The sequence below is a fragment of the Equus quagga genome, chromosome 16, assembly GCF_021613505.1.
Source record: "Equus quagga isolate Etosha38 chromosome 16, UCLA_HA_Equagga_1.0, whole genome shotgun sequence".
Taxonomy (NCBI): Eukaryota; Metazoa; Chordata; class Mammalia; order Perissodactyla; family Equidae; genus Equus; species Equus quagga.
Window position 1 is genome coordinate 38,441,798 of NC_060282.1, and position 20,561 is coordinate 38,462,358.

Genomic DNA, 20,561 nt, shown 5'->3' on the forward strand with positions numbered 1-20,561 from the left:
AAAACATGCTAAGCGAAAAGAAACCAGACCAAAAAGGTCACGTATTTCAAGAGGGAAATGAGGAGGAACCAGACAGCAAGAAAGAGAAGCACTCAGAGAAACAGAAACCAAGAGAAGAAGCAAATGGAAAAAAGTATTCAAGGAACAAAGAGTGACAAACTTTGTTAAATACTACTTCCAAGTCAGATAAAATGAGCATAGTGAACTGCCAATTGAATATAACAATGTTTGGATCACTAGTAACCTGGACAAGAGCAGTTTTAATCTAGCTGGAGGAGCAAAAGACTGACTGGAGTGAATGCAGAAGCAAGAGGAGAAGCAATGGAGACACAAGGTAGAGACAATTCTTTCGACAGGTTTTACTATAGAGGACAAAGAAACACAGTGGTAGCTGGTGAGGGGAAAGTGGGATCCAAGGAAAGTTTTATTTCATTTTTTTAAGATGGGAGAAAAAAACAGCATGTTTATAGACTGGAGGGATTGATCAAGCAAAGAGGGCAAAGTGAATGATACAAAGGAAAGAGTACAGATTTAAAGAAGCGAAGTCCTTGAGTAGGGAGAAGAGATGGGATGTAGTGAACAAGCTTTAGATGAGAGCATGGCTATTTCACCTATAGTCACAGTTAGGAAGGAAAAGTACTGGCATAGATACTGAGAGGTAGGTAAAGGTGGTTGTGTGCATATAGGAGAGTCTCTTCTTATCACTCTTTTCAGAGAAGTAGGAAGCAAAGTCATCATCCATGAAATGGCTTTGAAAGATCTAAGAATTAGGATGGGAGAGGATTTGAAGAGAGGATAAAGTGAGAAAGAGTGGTTTAAAATGCAGTGCTTCACAGGGGCCAGCCCAGTGGCATAGCGGTTAAGTTCATATGCTCAACTTTGGCAGTCCAGGGTTCGTGTGTTTGGATCCTGGGCACAGGCCTCCACACAGCTTGTTGAGCCATGCTCCGGCAGCATCTGACATACAAAAGAAGATTGGCATGGATGTTAGCTGAGGTACAATCTTCCTCAAGCAAAAAGAGGAAGATGGGGAACAGATGATAGCGCCGGATCAATCTTCCTCACCAAAAACAAAAAACAAAAAAAAGGACAGTGCTTCTCAGAGATTTCTGGGAAGACAGCAGCATAGGAGGACTCTGAACTCACCTCCCACAGACACAACAAATTTGCATCCATCCTTGGAACAATTCTGCCTGAGAGAGAACTGGAACCTGGACAGAAAGAATCCTCACAACAAGGGACATCTCTGACTGAGGTGGAAGAGGCAGAAATACCTTTCTAGAAAGGAAAAAGGCACATTCTACTTGTGATGCTTCATGGCCAGGAGCAATCCCAAGGTAGGAAGGTTTTCCTGGAAGAGCAGAGGAACTGACTAGGAGAGCTTTGCCACAATAAGCAGCTTTTGAACTCAGCACAACTGAGATGAGTGTCATAATATCTGGCTTTGCTGGCTATTAAAAACAAGGGGGAAGGCCAGCCCCAGTGGCGCAGTGGTTAAGTTTGGCATGCTACACTTCAGCACTCCAGGTTCAGTTCCCAGGTGCGTACCTACACCACATATCCATCAGTGGCCATGCTGTGGAGGCGACTCCCATACAAAAAGAGGAAGACTGGCAGCAGATGTTAGCTGGGGGTGAATCTTCCTTAGGAAAAGAAAATAAATAAAATGAGGAATATCCCCAGAAAAGCTCTCAAACATATGAGAAAGAAAAGCCTGCTGTTAAAGGGACCAAACACAAATACACCTGTTCTGGAAAAGAACACAATCAACAGAAAGAGAGGCCAGCTAGGTGGCATAGCAGTTAAGTTCACACACTCCACTTCAGCAGCCCAGGGTTCACCGGTTAAGATCCCAGGTGCTGACCTACAGACTGATTATCAAGCCATGCTGTGGCAGGCATCCCACATATAAAACAGAGGAGGATGGGCACAGATGTTAGCCCAGGGCCACTCTTCCTCAGCAAAAAGAGGAGGGTTGGTGGAGAATATTAGCTCAGGGCTAATCTTCCTTAAAAAGAAAAAATCACCAGAAAGACGCATAGTCCTTTGATGAAACCTACAGCCAAGAATATTCTACACAGCAAGGTTACCATTCAGAATGGAAGGAGAGATAAAGAGTTTCCAGACAAGCAAAAATTAAAAAGAGTTTATCAACAATAAATCAGCCTTACAAGAAATGTTAAAGGGACATATTTGAGTGGAAAAGAAAAGACTACAAAGAGGAATAAGAAAAGTATGAAAAAATAAAATAAAATCATTGGTAAAGGCAAATATACAGTAAAGATAGCAGATTAACCACCTATCAAGCTAATATGAAGGTCAAAAGACAAAAGTATTAAAATTATCTATTTCCATAAAAGGTTCATGGATACACACAGACACAAAAGAAGTTAAAATTTGATATCAAAAACATAAAATGTGGTGGGGGGGAGTAAAAGAGTAGAGCTTTTAGCAAGAGGTAAAACTTAAGAGACTATAAACTTAATATAGTTTGCTATTTACATAGGTTATTATATATGAACCTCACAGTAATCACAAACCAGAAACTTGTAATAAATACACAAAAACTTAAGAGAGAGGAACCAAAACAATACTAAAGACAGTCATCAAATGACAAAGGAAGGGAACAAGAGAAGAAGAAAGGAAGACAAAAAACTATGAAAACACCAGGAAAAAAATGTTAGAATATGGCTATAAGTACATACTTATCAATAGCCACTTTAAATGTCAATGCACTAAATGCTTCAATCAAAAAACATAGGGTGGCTGATTGGATAAAAAAACAAGATGTACATATACACTGCATACAACAGACAAATTTCAGACCTAAAGACCCTCACAAACTGAAAGTAAAGAGATGGAAGAAGATACTAGATGCATATGGAAATGAAAAGGAAACTGAGGTAGCAATACTTACCACACAAAATAGACTTTAAAACAAAAACTGTAACAAGCGATAAAGAAGGTCAGTATGTAATGATAAAGGGAACAATACAACAAGATGATATAACACTTGCAAATATCTATGCATCAAACATAGGAGCACTTAAATATATAAAGCAATTATTAACAGACATAAAAGAAGAAGTAAACAGTAAAAAAATAATAGTAGGGGACTTAAATACTCTACTTTCATGAATGGATAGATCATCCAAACAGAAGATCAATAAGCAAACATTAAACTTAAATGACACATTAGACCAGATGGACTTAGTAGATATATACAAAACATTCCATCCAAAATGCACAGAAGGGCCGGCTCCGTGGCTGAGTGGTTAAGTTGGTGCACTCTGCTGCGGCAGCCCAGGGTTCGGATCCTGGATGCGGACATGGCACCGCACGTCAGGCCACGTTGAGGCGGTGTCCCACATCCCACAACTAGAAGGATGTGCAACTAAGATATACAACTGTGTACAGGGGGGGTTGGGGGAGATAAAGCAGAAAAAAAAAAAAAAAGATTGGCAACAGTTGTTAGCCCAGGTGCCAATATTTAAAAAAAAAAAAAAAAACGCACAGAACACACATTCTTTTCGAATGCTCATGGAATATTCAGCAGGATAGATTACATATTAGGCCACAAAACAAGTCTCAATAAATTTCAGAAGACTGAAATAATACCAAGCATCATTTCTAAGCACAATGTTATGAAAGTAGAAATCAATTACAAGAAGACAATTGGAAAAATACGTGGAGATTAAACAAAATGCTACTGAACAACTATTGGGCCAACAAAGAAGTCAAAGGAGGCATCAATAAAATAAGGAGGCATCAATAAAATACCTGGAAACAAATGAAAATGAAAACACAACATGCCAAAATTTATGGGACACAGTAAAAGGAGTGTTAAGAGGGAACTTTATAGCAACACAAGCCTAGCTCAACAAAGAAGAAAGATCTCAAATAAACAATTGAACAGTGCCCCTAAAGGAACTATAAAAAGAAGAACAAAGCCCAAAATCAGTAATGGAAGGAAATAATAAAATCCAAGGCAGAAATAAATGAAAAAGAGACTAACAAGCAACAGAAAAAAATCAGCGAACCTAAGGGCTGGTTCTTTGAAAAGTAAACAAAATTGACAGACTTTCAGCTAGATTCACATACACACAAATAAAGCAAGAAGGCTTGAAAAAGTAAAAACAGAAAGGAAAGAGGAGAAATTACAACAGACACCTCAGAAATACAAAAGATTATAAGAGAATACTATGAAAACCTACATGCCAACAAACTGGCTAATCTAGAAGAAATAGATAAATTCTTAGAATCATACAACCTTTCAAAACTGAATCAAGAAGAAACAGAGAATCTATTTCTCGATCACCAGTAAGGAGATTGAAATAGTAATCAAAAACCTCCCCAAAAGTAAAAGTCCAGGACCAGATGGCTTCTCTAGTGGAGTCTACCAAACACTCAAAGAAGGCTTAATACCTAGACTTCTCAAACTCTTCTAAAATACTGAAGAGGAAGCTTCCTAACTCATTCTATGAGGCCAACATTACCCTAACACCAAAACCAGACAAGGACAACACAAAAAAGAAAATTACAGGCCAGTAGTACTGATGAATATTGATGCAAAGAAAACACTAGCAAATTGAATACAACAATACATTAAAAAGATCATATACCATGATCAAGTGGGATTTATTCCAAGGATGCAGGGATGGTTTAACATCCACAAATCAATGTGATATAACACATTAACAAAAATAAGGGAAAAAAAATCACATGATCATCTCAATAGATGCAGAGAAAGCATTTCAAGAAGACACAGCAACCATTTATGATTAAAACTCCGAATAAAATGGGTATAGAAGGAAAGTACCTCAACATAATAAAGGTCATATATGACATAATCCACAGCTAATATCATACTCAAAGGAGAAAAACTGAAAGCTATCCCTCTAAGCACAGGAAGCAGACAAGGATGCCCACTGTCACCACTCTTATGTAACACAATATTGGAAGTCCTAGCCAGAGAAATCAGGCAAGAAAAAGAAATAAAAGGGATCCAAACTGGAGAGGAAGAAGTAAAACCGTCACTACTTGTAGACGACATGATTTTATTTATATATAGAAATTTATATATAGAAAACCCTAAAGAATCCACCATAAAACTACCAGAAATAATAAATAAATACAGTAAAGTTGTAGGATACAAAATCAACATATAAAAAGCAGTTGTGCTTCTATGCACTAACAATGAAGTAGCAGAAAGAGAAATTAAGAACATAATCCCATTTACAATTGTAACAAAAAGAACAAAATATCTAGGAGTAAATTTAACAAAAGAGGTAAAAGACCTGTACACTGAAAACTATAAAACATTGTTGAAAGAAATTGAAGACGACACAAAGAAACAGAAAGAAATTGCATGTTCTCGGACTGGAAGAATTAACATAGTTAAAATATCCATACTTCCTAAAGCAATCTACAGATTCAATGCCATCCCTATCAAAGTTCCAACGACATTTTTCACAGAAATAGAACAAAGAATCCTAAAATTTATATGGAACAACAAAAGACCACAAATAGCCAAAGCAATCCTGAGAAAAAAGAACAAAGCTGCAGGTATCACACTCACTGATTTCAAAATATACTACAAAGCTATAGTAACCAAAACAGCATGGTACTGACACAAAAACAGACACAAAGATCACACACAATGGAACAAAATCGAGAGCTCAGAAATAAACCCACACATCTAAGAACAGCTAATTTGTGACAAGGGAGCCAAGAACATACAATGGAGAAAGGAAAGTCTCTTCAATAAATGGTGTTGGGAAAACTGTGCAGCCACATGCAAAACAATGAAAGTACCATTATCTTATATCATATACAAAAATTATCTTGAAATGGATTAAAGACTTAAAAAGAAGACCTGAAAACATGAGACGTCTAGAAGAAAACTAGGCAGTATGTATGCTCTTTGGCATCAATCTTAGCAGTGTATTTTTAAATACCATGTCTGACCAGGCAAGGCAAACAAAAGCAAAAATAAACAAATGGAACTATATCAAACTACCAAGCTTCTGCACAGCAAAGAAAACCATCAACGAAATGAAAAGACAACCTAATAAATGGAAGAAGATATTTGTAAATCATGTCTTATAAGGGGTTAATATCTAAAATCTATAAAGAACTCATACATCTCTACAACAAAAAGACAAACAATCCAATTAAAAAATGGGCAAAAGATGTGAACAGACATTTTTCCAAAAAAGATATACAGATGGCCAACAGGCACATGAAAAGATGTTCAACATCACTAATCACTAGGGAAATGCAAATGAAAACTACAATGAGATATCACCTCACACCCTTCAGAATGGCTATAATTAACAAGACAAGAATTAACCAGTGCTGGAGAGGATGTGGAGAAAAGGGAACTCTCATACACTGCTGATGGTAATGTAAACTGATGAAGCCACGATGGAAAACAGTATTGAGATTCCTCAAAAAATTAAAATAGAACTACCACATGATCCAGCTATTCCACTGCTGGGTATTGATCGAAAGAAAATAAAATCACAAATGTGTAAAGATATATGCAACCCTGTGTTCACTGTAGCATTATTCACAATAGCCAAGAGTTGGAAACAACCTAAGTGCCCCATCAAGGGACAAATGGATAAAGAAGATATGATGCATATACACAAGGGAATACTAGTCAGCTATACAAAAAGATAAAATCTTGCCATTTGCAACATAGATGCACCTTAAAGGTATTATGCTAAGTGAAATAAGTCAAATGGAGAAAGTCAAATACCATATGATCTCAATCATAAATAGAAGATAAAAACAAAAACAACAAACAAAGACATAGATACAGAGATTAGACTGGTGGTTACCAGAGGGGAAGAGGGGAAGGAGGAGGACAAACAGGGTGACTGGGCACATGTAGTATGGTGATGGATTGTCATTAGTCTTTGGGTGGTGAACATGATGAATCCACACAGAAGTTGAAATATAATGTTGTACACCTGAAATTTATATAATATTATAAACCAATGTTACCTCAATTAAATAATACATAAAATAGATAAAGACAGTGCTTCTGAAACTTGAAGGTGCATAAGAATCACCTGGGGAATTTTATTAAAATACAGATTGTGATTCTATAGCTCTAATTAGTGGAACCTGAAATGGTGCATTTCTAACGAGCTCTCAGATGATGCTAGTGCTCTGCTCCAAAGTGACCACACCTGGAGTAGCAAGGGTCTGTAGAGCACAGGACAGATAAATGATTTAGAGAACAAAAGGATGATTGCCAATAAGCAGTAAGAGCCTGCTTTTAGGACAGTGGTCATGAAATTACCAGTAAGATCAGTCAACAGGACTATGTATTTTTCTGATCTCAAAAAGTTATTTTGTTGCCTGGGACAATAAGGATCTCACCTTAAACGGCTGTTGTTTTTATCATTATATCTCAATGCAAAAAAAGGGTAATCAAGCTATGGTTCTTATGATCTTCTTGAAGGTTGCAAAATAAAAATAGTAGCACTGTTCACGTACTAGGCACTACTCTAAACACTTCTAAGACTTTATCTCATTAATTTTAACAACTCAAGGAAGTAGGTTATACATTAAACTCATTTTACTAGATGTTAAAATTGAGCCCTGGAAAAATGAACTAACATGTGTAAGATCATAAAAGCAAATAAGCTTAGTAGATAGGATTCATAACCAAATGTGTTTGACTACAAAGCCCTACATTTATAACTTTTGTTCTATAATACCTCTCAAAGAAGTTCTCTCTCTTCAGAGTACCCACTAATGGCTTTTTATAAAACATGTAATTCATGTAAATATCCTATTCTCCCCATACCCCTTAATGTCTCAGTCTTATTATTTCTTCCATTTATACTTAAATTTTACTGGAACCTTTTTTCATTGCCGTCTTTTAACTTTATGTCTATTCACATTATTTTCTATCATCTAATGCTATACAGCAGGCCGTGACTAGATGTTTATTAGTTATCATAAAGAATGAAAAAAGACAGTGATAGGACTTTTCCTATTTTGGAGTCAGAATAAAGTGAAAGTCAATATCTACTTACTTTGAGCTAAAAACCTACATTTAAACAGTCTGTTATACTATAATTTGTTTCTTTAGAGCAAACTAGCTTAATTGTGACTGGTAAATAGGCAATGATATCAGCCAACACATATAACCATAAGGCTGTGCTATGTTGTATTGACTCAGATACAGCTTTTCTCAGCATATTTTGAAGCTATCAGCTTTCTCACAATTAAAGCTTTTGCAATATCTTAAGGAAAAGGCTGAACATCTCATAAAAGTGCTTTCCTTCCATGCAAGTAGTGACTGATTCACGGGATTCATGAATCACTACACATCCCATATGTCAAGCTATCTGAAGATGGGAGTGCAAATTAAGAAGATACTAACACATTTACCCTATGTTTAAAAAAAACTGATGAAAAAGTCCATACACTGGTTCATATTTTTTCATTTTAATGAAACTGATCACTCTTAAAGGCAAATTTCCTCAAAGATCTACATCTCAAACAAATCATGAGCCCAGGATTTAAGGCCAACCCGACAATAATGCTGACTGCAATTGCCAGAGGAGATTTAACTGTGCTAGTATTTTTACTAAAAATGTTATTGTTTTTCTTAGTACTCTGGTTATAAAGTTCCATATGTTTTGAGTAGTAACTGTTTCTAACTCCATTTTCCCTATAAGCTCTGTTAATTTTATGTGCCAAATGCAAGGATTTTCAGGAATGGCATTATTAGAGAAATGCTTGTAATATAGAAAGCCTTTACAATCACACACACACACATATGTATGTGTGTGTATGGGATACCATTCACAGGATCTTCTCACAAAGTTTCAATGAATATCTTATTTTAATAATTGTGATCTATTAATTTTGTACTGCTTATAAGCTTAAGTATATACATATATATGCATATGTGTATATACACATAAATACAGAGAGAGAGAAAAAAAGCAAAGCAAGAAGGGGGAAGGTGGGCGAGAGGACACTTATCATGTACCTGGCACTCTCCTAAGCCTGACTGTGACTCATCTACTTCAAAAGGGTATAATAAAAAAAAAAAATCACCTAGAGTGATAACTTTAGAGACCTAATGATTTGATGATAGAAATAGTCTTAGCAGAAAATAATGATATATAATGCCACTAGAACTCTTGAATGGGTCATAGGAAAAACCCAGTTTACATTAAATGCCCCTCTTTATTCACACTACAGAACTAATGGAGACTTCCTAATTTACATGAGCCCATTCTTCCCTTACTTAACTATTATATTGAAGCTGTCCTCAGTCATTAAATCATTACTTCAATCAATATTCCTGAGGCACCTACTATAACAGGAACTGAAGGTAAAAAGACAAATTAACACAGAATCACTGCCCTTATCAATATTTATTTAGTAGAGACCCGGAGGTAAATAAATAAGAAAAGAAATGCCCTAGACACGTACAAAATTTATAGAAACACTGAGGGGCAAGAGGCTTTGGAGTCAAAAGTGAAGGTCTGGATGTGACACTGATACCGACATATCACTGACCATAGCATTTCACTACAGATTCTCAAATGTAAAATGAGACTAACATGATCTAATTTAGAGTTGTTATAAAGACTGAATGAGACAATATTTATAAAATGCCCATTCACAATAGAAACTTATAAACTGAAAGTGTTGCAATCATCACCATCATCATTATAATATCTTAGAGATGAAATTAGATGAAGAACTAAGAATAGTTCTGTCTTTAGATTTCCTAGAACTAGAAATGTCATTTAACAGCACCAAAAGTTTGTTGAATTATCTGGCTAAGATAACCAATCCTACAAAATGGTCTTCTAAGAGATAGATCTAAGGGAATAAAGATTCAGCATCCTGTCGGGGAGATGATACAGTGATCTGACAGGCATATTCAAGAAATGAAAATCTAGTAGAGTTACAATGATAGACAATAGTGAGGTGTACCTTAATCAAACAGGCCTTTGTAGGAGGTCTTTGAGAACCCTGGCTTCTACATATATGCCTAAAGAGAGCCACGCCAAATAGCACACCCGTTTTCCATTTATGTATGTCTTCATGACAGTTGACAGAGAGAGAACCACTCTGTCCCTAACTGCCAATATCTGAGTAGGATTAATTCTGCACATTAGGCACCCAGTGTAAAAAAACTCATTTATCTAATAACCCAAGGAGGCAAGACTGATAATTATGTATGACATTATTCTCCAACTGCTGTCTTAATTAGGATCAGAACACTTAACAGTTGCACCAAAGTACAACTCTGATATCCCTCATTTATGGGAGATAATGTCTCTGATGCTGTCTGAAGACTGTCCTGCTCTCACGTGTTTCTACTCTAAGAAAGGGGTCAGTAAATCAAGTCTGCAGGCCAAAATCAGCCTATTGTCTGTTTTTATACAGATTACAAGCTAAGAAAGCCTTTTATATTTTTAAATAATTGAAAAGGATCAAAAGAATGATATTGCATGATGTGAAGATTACATTAAATTCAAATTTGAGTGTCTATAGATAAAGTTTTATTGAAACACAGCCACATTCTTTCATTTACATATTGTCTACAGCTGCTTTCCTGCTACAACAACAGAATTAAGGAATTGAAACAAAAATGTATGGTCTGCAAAGCCTAAAATATTTATTATTGGGCCTTTTATAAAAAGTTGGCCAAATCTTGATATAAGACAATGTATGAGAGGTATGGCTGCAAGCCTCAATACTGAGAACCACTGAATGCCTATCAGTTTCATAATAGAGTAATAAGTGTCTAATGGCGTTTTCAATAAGACTTTGTCTGGTAAGATCACTCAGAAGTCTGTTTCTGGTGATAATACCAGTAACAGGCATTTTTACTAAGAGCTTATTATTAAATGCCAGGTATTATCATCTTCATTTTACAGATGAGGAAACTGAAGATCATTTAGAGGTGGTAACTTGTTCAAGTTTACTATTGCTAGTAAGTCAATCTGAATACTGTCTCCACCAAAGCCCATGGGTGCAAACAATACTGCCTGAAGAAGACTAAAGAGAATAAAAGAATTGGAAATAATGATCCCCTTCAAAAGAAAATAACTTTCCACAGTGAAATGGATTATCAAATAATAAACACTCTACAGAAACCAATGCCCTAAGAGGAAGGGATAATTGATCCAAGAAAACCTTATGAAAGTGGCTAACAACTTATTTCCCTGGCTTCTGTCAATGGTACCACAATTCTCTCAATTTTCCAAGTTATGTAATAGACCACCTACACTACCTTCTGTTCTTGTCAGTAGATCATATTCAAACAGGCATAAATCCATGAAAAAAGTATAATTAAAAAACATTATATGTCTTTATTCTAAAATTATGCCCCTCCTATTTTTAAAATGTTAGCATGTCCTTTGTTTTTATAAAATGAAGGGAATTCTAAATAGTGAGGATTTTTTAAATTTCTGTACCTGACAAAATAAAGTTAGTATTCAAAAAAGGAAAACAGGAGTGATGTCAGCATCATGGTGGAGTGAGTTGTTCCCTTAGTCTCTCCCCTTTAAGTTACAATGGACATTCATTAACCAGCAGAGGATTTCCTGCACAGCAAAACAGGACATCTGAGAGATCCACGCAGCTAAACATCTGAAGGTATGAGGACTGGATCCCCGGGAAGGCAGTGGAACTAGATGAGAGCACCCCTCCACCTTCCAGATGGCATGACTGTAAGAGGAGGCAAAAACAGCCCAGTCTCTGCAAATGCCTTGGGAATTACAGCCTCACCTGCAGAAGGGCCCATCAAGCTGCAGCAACCCCGCTGGTGGGAACACTCTACACTGAGTGGCAGCAGCTCAGCCCCTGCAAAGGCACCTGCCAACTGAGCACAGCACAGGCAAGAAGGTGCCCCACCTGCTCAGAAGGCACCCCTGGCCTGCACAGCACAGCAACCCACAGGAACAACCAAGTGGGAGCTCAGCCTCTTCATGGGCACCCCTCGTCTCTAGTGCAGCACAGGCAAGAAGGCATACAGGAGCCCATGGGATCCATGGAGTGGTGGCTCAGCTGTCACGTAGGCGCCCTTCCCACCTAGCGTGCAGCAGCTCACCCTGTCCCCTCTCAAGTACAGAGCCTTGGCCTATGTTTCCTGACACATCTGCCCATTACAGAGGCCCTGACCTCATGAGCACAACCTGTAGAGTAGCTACAGCCAGCCAGGGCAAACAAAGAATATCCCTACCCACTCAACTTTCAGCAGACAGGGTGGGATCAGAAGACACATCTCCTGCTCCCCAAAGTAGTGACAGTTGGAATCTGCAATCTGATACTACCACAGATACGTTAGCCAAGGATCAATTTATCAAACAATATGAAGAACTACAGTAACACTTCAGATTGGAATGAAAATGACAAGTCTCCAGAAACAAATCCTAAAGTCACAGACGCTTAAAATCTACATGACAGAGAATTCAAAACAGTTGTCATAAAGAAACTCAAGTTAAAAGAAAACTCAGAAAAACAGTTCAATGAGCTCAGGAATAAAATTAATGAGCAGAAGGAATACTTCACCAAAGAGACTGAAACTTGAAAAAAACAAATAGAAATTCTAGGTATGAACATCACAATTAATGAAATAAAAAATAATTTAGAAACCATAAAAAATAGAACTGATGTTATGGAGGACAGAATTAGTGAATTAGAGGACACAAACACAGAAATGTTTCAGGTAGAGGAGAGAGAACCAACATTTTAAAAATAAAGAAATTCTTTGAGAAATATCCGACTCAATTAGGAAAAGCAATATAAAGATTATACGTATTCCAGACAGAGGAGAATGGGAGAAAAAGCAGAGAGCTTGTTCAAGCAAATAATAGCTGAGAAATCCCCAAACATGAGGAAAGAACTGGACTTACAAGCACATGAAGCCAATATAACTCCTAAATACATCAATGCAAAAAGACCTTCTCCAAGGCATATAATATTAAAACTGGCGAAAGTCAACGACAAAAAATATTAAGGCCAGGAAAGCAGAAGAAAAAGAACTGCAAAGGAACTCTAATCAAACTTTCAGCAGATTTCTCAGTAGAAACCTTACAGCCTAGGAGACAATGGAATGATATATTCAAAAGACTGAAAGAAAAAACTTTCAGCCAAGAATACTCTATCCAGGGAAATTATCCTTTGGATATGATGGAGAAATAAAAGCTTTCCCAGACAAACAAAAGCAGAGGGAGTTCATTGCCAGTAGATCCCCCTTATGAGAAATGATGTAGGAAGCCCTCCTAAGAGAAACAAAAAGGCAAAAGTTTACAAAGCTTTGAGCAAGGAGATAAATAGATAAACAGAACCAGAAAACTACAGCTCTCTACCAGATAAGGTTAGTAAACACTTAATTATAAAAGACAAAGGGAAGGAAAGCATCGAAAATAACTATAAACACTTCAGTTAGGCCACAAGCTCACAACACAAAAAAGAATTTGTGACAACAATAATTAGAAAGGGAAAAGGAGAGGGATGAAGTCTGCTTAGGCTAATGCAGATAAGAGGCTATAAGAAAACGGACTGTCTCATCTATGAGATCTTTTATACAAACCTCAGGATGACCACTAAATAAAAAATGAGAATATAGTGACGACTCATAAATAAAGAGAAAACAGAATAACATCACAGAGAACCAACAAACTGAAATTGCAGTCAGAAATACAAGGGAAGAGAAACAATGGAAATTTAGAACAGGAAAAAGATAAAATGGCAGTATTAAGCCCTCATATATCAATAATCACTCTAAATGTAAACAGATTGAATTTTCCAATAAAAGACACAGAGTGGCTGGATGGATTAAAACACAAGACCCAACAATATGCTGCCTCCAGGAAACACATCTCAGCTCTCAAGACAAATATAGGTTCAGAGGGAAGGGATGGAAGATGGTACTCCAAGCAAATGGTAAGCAAAAGAAAGCAGGTGTCACCATACTTATATTGGACAAAGCAGACTTCAAGATAAAAAAGACAGTAAGAGACAAATAGGGGCAGTATATAATGATAAAAAGGACATCCCACCAAGAGGAAATAACACTTAAGAATATATATGTCCCTAAGACAGGAGCACCAAAGTATATAAAGCAACTACTAACAGACCTAAACGCAGAAATTCACAGCAAGACAATAATAGTAGGAGACCTCAACACCCCATTTATATCAATGACTAGATGATCCAGGCAGAAAGTCAACAAGGAAACACTGGCATTAAATGAAACACTAGAATAGATGGACTTGATAGATATAGATACAACATTCCATCAAAGAAAGCAGAATACACATGCTTCTCAAGTGCACATGGAACATTCTCAAAGACAGACCATACGTTGGGAAACAAGGTAAGCCTCAATAAAGTTAAGACAACTGGAAATCATAGCAAGAATCTTTTCTGACCAAAATGCTAAGAAACTAAAAAAAACTACAAGAAAAAAGCTAGGAAAGTCACAAATACACAGAGAATAAACAACATGCTACTGAACAACAATCGGATCGATGAAGAAATCAAAGGAGAAATAAAAAAACGCCTTTAGACAAATGAAAAAGAAAATACAACATACCAACTCTTATGGAACACAGCACAAGCAGTCCTAAGAGGGAAATTTATAGCAATATAGGCCACCTCAATAAACAAAAAAAAACCTCAAACAAGCAATCTTAAACTACACCTAATAGAACTAAAAGAAGAAGAACAAACAAAGCCCAAAGCAGGCTTTGTTTTCTTTTCTTTGGTAGCAAAAGGAGGAAAATAATAAAAATTAGAGCAGAAATAAATGAAATAGAGACTTAGAAAACAGTACAAAGGATCACTAAAACTAAGAGCTGATCCTTTGAGAAGATAAACTAGATTGACAAACCCTTAGCCAGACTCACTAAGAAAAAAAGAGAGAAGGCTCAAATAAATGAAATTAGAAGTGAAAGAGGAGAAACGACAATGGATACCACAGAAATACAAAACATAATAAAAGAATAACATGAAAAACAATATGCCAACAAACTGGACAACCTAGAAGAAATGGATAAATTCTTAGATACTTACAACCTCCCAAATCTGAATCAAGAAGAAATAGAGAATCTGAAAAGACCAATCACAAGGAGCAGATTGAAACAGTAATCAAAAACCTCCTAAAAAACAAAAATCCGGGACCAGGTGGCTTCTCTGGAGAACTCTACCAAACATTTAAAGAAGATTTAACACCTACCCTTCTTGAACTCTTCCTAAATATTGAAGAAGATGGAACAATTCCTAACTCATTCTATGAGGTCATTATTAACCTGACACCAAAATCAGGCAAGGACAACACAAAGAAGGAAAATTACGGGCCAATATCAGTGATGAACATCAATACAAAATTCTCAACAAAATACTGGCAAATCAAATACAGTAATACATTAAAAGGATCCACATAATGGTCAAGTGGGATTTATACCAGGGACACAGAGATGGTTCAACATATGCAAATCAATGTGATACACCACATCAACAAAATGAGGAATAAAAATCACATGATCATCTCAATAGGTGCAAAGAAAGCATCTGACAATATCCAACATACATTTATGTTAAAAAAAAACTCTCAAATAAAACGGGTATAGAAGGAAAGTACCTCAGCATAATAAAGGCCATGTATGAGAAACCCACAGACAACACCATACTTAACAGTGAAAAACTGAAAGCCATCCTTCTGAGAACAGGAACAAGACAAGGGTGCCCACTCTCACCACTCCTATTTAACATAGTACTTGAAGTTTTGGCCAGAGAAATTAGGCAAGAAAAAGAAATAAAAGGTATCCAAATTGGGAAGGAAGAAGTGAACTTCTCACTGTTTGCAGAAGACATGACTCTATATAGAGAAACCCCTAAAGAATCTATTGGAAAACTATTATAAATAATCTACAACTACAGCAAAGTTGCAGGGTACAAAATCAATTTACAATAATCAATTGTATTTCTATACTCTTAATAATGAACTAACAGAAGGAGAACTCAAGAATAATTCCATTTACAATCCCAACAAAAAGAATGAGATATCTAGGGATAAATTTAATCAAGGAGGTGAAAGACTTATACAATGAAAACTATAAGACATTACTGAAAGAAATCAAAGATGACATAAAGAAATGGAAAGATATTCCATGCACATGGACTGGATGAATAAACATAGTTAAAATGTCCATATTACCTAAAGCAATCTACAGATTTGACGCAGTCTCAATCAGAATACCAGTGACATTCTTCATGGAAATAGAAAAAGAATTTTTCTATTTTCTATCTAAAATTTTCTACCCAAAATTGATATGGAACAACCATAAACGGCAAGTAGCCAAAGCAATCCTGAGAAAAAAAAACAACAAAGCTGGAGGCATCACAATCCCTGACTTTAAAATATACTAAAAAGCTATACTAATCAAAACAACATGGTACTGGCACAAAAACAGACACAAAGATCAATGGAACAGAATTGAAAGCCCAGAAATAAAACCACACATGTACAGAAAACTAATCTTCGACAAAGGTGCCAACACCATACAATGGAGAAAGGAAAGTCTCTTTAATAAATGCTGTTGGGAAAACTAGAGAGCCACATGCAAAAGAATGAAAGTAGACCATTATCTATGCCACATACAAAATTAACTCAAAATGGATTAACAACTTGAAGGTAAGACGTGAAACCATAAAACTCCCATAAAAAACATAGGTAGTATATGCTTTGACGTTGGTCTTAGCAGCATCTTTTCAAATACCATGGCTACTCAAGCAAGCAAAGTAAAAGAAAAAATAAACAAATAGGACTACATCAGGGGGCTGGTCCAGTGGCAAAGCAGTTAAGTGCACACGTTCCGCTTTGGCGGCCCGGGGTTCACCAGTTCTAAGCCCAGGTGCAGACATGGCAACGCTTGGCAAGCCATGCTGTGGTGGGCATCCCACATATGAAGTAGAGGAAGTTGGGCACGGATGTTACCTCAGGGCCAGTCTTCCTGAGCAAAAAGAGGAAGATTGGCAGCAGATGTTAGCTCAGGGCTAATCTTCCCCCCCCAAAAAAAAAAAAAAAAGAGACTACATCAGATTAAAAAGCTTCTGCAAGGCAAAGGAAACTATGAAGAAAACGAAAAGACAACCCACCAACGGGGGGAAATATTTGCAAATCATATATCCGATAAGGGGTTAATTTCCAAAATATATAAAGAACTCATACAACTCAACAACAGCAAAACAAACAACCCAGTCAAAAAATGGGCAGAGGATGTGAACAGACATTTTTCCAAAGAAGACATACAGATGACCAATGGGTACATGAAAAGATGTTCAACATCACTAATTACTAGGGAAATGCAAATCAAAACTACAAAGAAATATCACCTCATGCCCTTCAAAATGGCTATAATTAACAAGTCAAGAAATAACAAGTGCTGGAGTGAATGCAGAAAAAAGAGAACCCTCGTACACTGCTGGTGGGAATGCAAAGTGGGGCAGCCACTATGGAAAACAGTATGGAGATTTCTCAAAAAATTAAAAATAGAAATACCATGTGACACATATATCCCACTAGTGGGTATTTTTCCAAAGAACATGAAATCAACAATTCAAAGAGATTTATGCACCCCTATGTTCATTGCAGCATTATTCACAATAGCCAAGACATGGAAGCAATCCACATGCTGGTCAACTGATGAATGGATAAAGAAGATGTGGTATGGATATACAATAGAATACTACTCAACTATGAAAAAAGACAAAATCATCCCATTTGCAACAACATGGATAGACCTTGAGGGTATTATGTTAAGTGAAATACTCCAGACAAAGAAAGACAAACACTATATGATTTCACTCATATGTGGAGGATAAACATATGGATAAAGAGAACAGATTAGTGGTTACCAGAGGGGAAGAGGGCAGGGTGGGTGAAAGGCATAAAGGGGCACATATGTACGGTGACACATAAAAATTAGACTATTGGTGGTGAACATGATGCAGTCTATATAGAAACTGATACATAATAATGTACACCTGAAATTACACACTGTTATAAACCAATATGACCTCAACAAATTAAGTGGAAAAAAATTCTATAATAAAACAATATAAAGCTACATTAATTAAGAATTCAGCATTGTCTTAGTTATAATACCTACAAGTTTACAGCATAATGTTTTGAAAGAAAAAAACTTTTTCCTTTGTAATCAAGCGATACTAATGCAAGGTTTTCGTTGTACACTGATTCGTAACCTAGAGGACACACTTTTCAATTAGACTGAGCACACTGCTTACTGCTATGTGGTTAATCCATGTATTGAATTAGACAAATTCTATTTAAGTCTACACGTAAGCTGTTCTTTAATTTTTATTACAAATATTCAAGGTTGAGCAATACAGTCAACTTTGGAAATTTACATTTTTTTTTAAGTGCACATTTTTTAACTACATGGAAGACTCAGGATATGTGGTATATTTTCCTTTATTGTCTAAAATAAAAAATGTCTTCATTATGATATGCATATTATTGTGCTTACTATTCTTTATATTTGTCCATCACCATTAACACTGAATTCTTTTTCAGAAATTACATAGAACTCATAATCCTGAATATAACTGATATATTTTGCTTTCCAGTCAAATTAGAAAAACCTAAAATTATTCTAATGAAGAATAAAATTAAAGAACCATGTGTTTGAATTATAAAAGTATAAAATTAACCCTTGAAAGAAAATTAATACTGACTTTTATGAAAATGTGGCTTTTAAAAGTCAATGTTATTTTATATGACTACAAAATTTTGTTCAAGAAATACTAAAAATGTATTTTAAGGTTATTTGCAAAGAACTATATTTTAAAAATCAGTTTACATACTGTATTACAACAGCAATCAAGACAAAATTCAACAAAATATTTGTTTCTAAAATAATTTTAAAATACGAAAGGACTTATTTTACAATAATCTTATTAATTCAGAGGAAAACAAAGTAATTATCTTCCAGAGTAGTCTCAAATATTATTCCTACACTTTTAAAGCTATCTTGGTATATATGCCTAAGAATTTGAAGCATGTAAGTCAATTATTACCATAATAGTCAAGATCTGAAATTGAAAATCTTATGGAAATGTGAAAAGTTCAATAGTAAGAAGTGACCAATGATCAGAATGTGTATGTGCTCTGGAAAGATAAAGACAAAATTGAGGTCTTCCTTATTTTTCCTTTCCTGATTATCAAGATGTGTGTCATAATGTCAGGGCACTAAAAGTAAATGGCAGGGTATGGCAGACACCACAAGGTGGTGCTAATATCCTCTCATAACTGGCTGGATAGACCAATGCTGCTAGCTAGTCTTCAGAAGTGGCCTAAGGTGAAACTATGCAACCCACAAGGTAGATACCCGACTATAACATTCTCTCGTGTAAGAGAAAAAGCAAACCAAAAACAATTTTGGGATGTTTGATTATTTGTTGTAGAAAAAAACGTTTGAATTTATAATTCTCTAGAATTAACATTTGGTTTGCATCAACATTCTTCTCATGTAGTTACAATATTTTACATGAAAAGAAGGTAACTCTATAAGCAACTGTCTTCACACTACTGTCAGATGAAATGATCAATTTACACTCAATGAGTAAACTACCATCATGACAAATCAAGACTTCTTTATCTGGTACAAGTGATAATAAAACAGTCCAATATTATGAAACCTATATTTATACTGCCAAAATCTGTTTCCCAGATTAACATCTTACTCATTTATTTATACTTACTCATATTCTGAATGTAATATACTCTTAGGGAAACACGTTAGTGTATCCTACAATTCAGGTTCTAAAGGCACTAAACCAACTGCTAGAGGCATCTTTCCTTGGGTTGATTTTAGTCTCTGTCAGACACACACACAGATGGATGAATGAATGACTGTATGGAGGGAGGAAGGGAGGGGAGGAGAAAGGAAGGAGGGAAGGAAAGAAGGAAAGAAAGAAGAAGGAAAGAGAAAGGGAGAAGGGTGGGGCGGGAAGCAGTGGTCTTGCTCTAGAAATACAACAGCAATTGCATTTGTTGAGAGTTGCTCAGAGTGTTAATATACATACATATTAACTATACATAATACATATAAACTATATATATGTATAATATATTAATTATATATAATATATATCACTTCTATATGTGCCCAGTGCATATATATTTATGTTGTATGTATATGTGTGTCTGTATATATATATATATTCATATATATAATAACATTTAATCTTCAAAACAAATAACCCCTATTTTACCAATGTCCAAATTAGAGAGGTAAAGACAGTTGCCCAAGGTCACATAAGGACTATCTGATTTCAAAGCCTCTTTCCACAATGTCATAAAATAATCATGCTAATATTGATGAGGATAGCTAGTATACACTGAGTGGCAACTATGTGCCAAGCAATGTGTTAAGCATTTTATATCTATTTTCTCAGTTAATACACATGACAATCCTAAAAGGTATTATTTTCTTCATTACAGATGAGAAACTGAGGCACAGAGAGCCTGAATGACTTTC

At 35.8% G+C, this 20,561-nt stretch overlaps 1 protein-coding gene across 6 annotated transcripts in view; it reads right to left on the bottom strand.

Moving 5' to 3' along the window:
* The window catches only part of VPS13B (vacuolar protein sorting 13 homolog B), a 784,298-nt gene that overhangs the window by 483,434 nt on the left and 280,303 nt on the right, over positions 1-20,561 (bottom strand). The window lies entirely within an intron of this gene.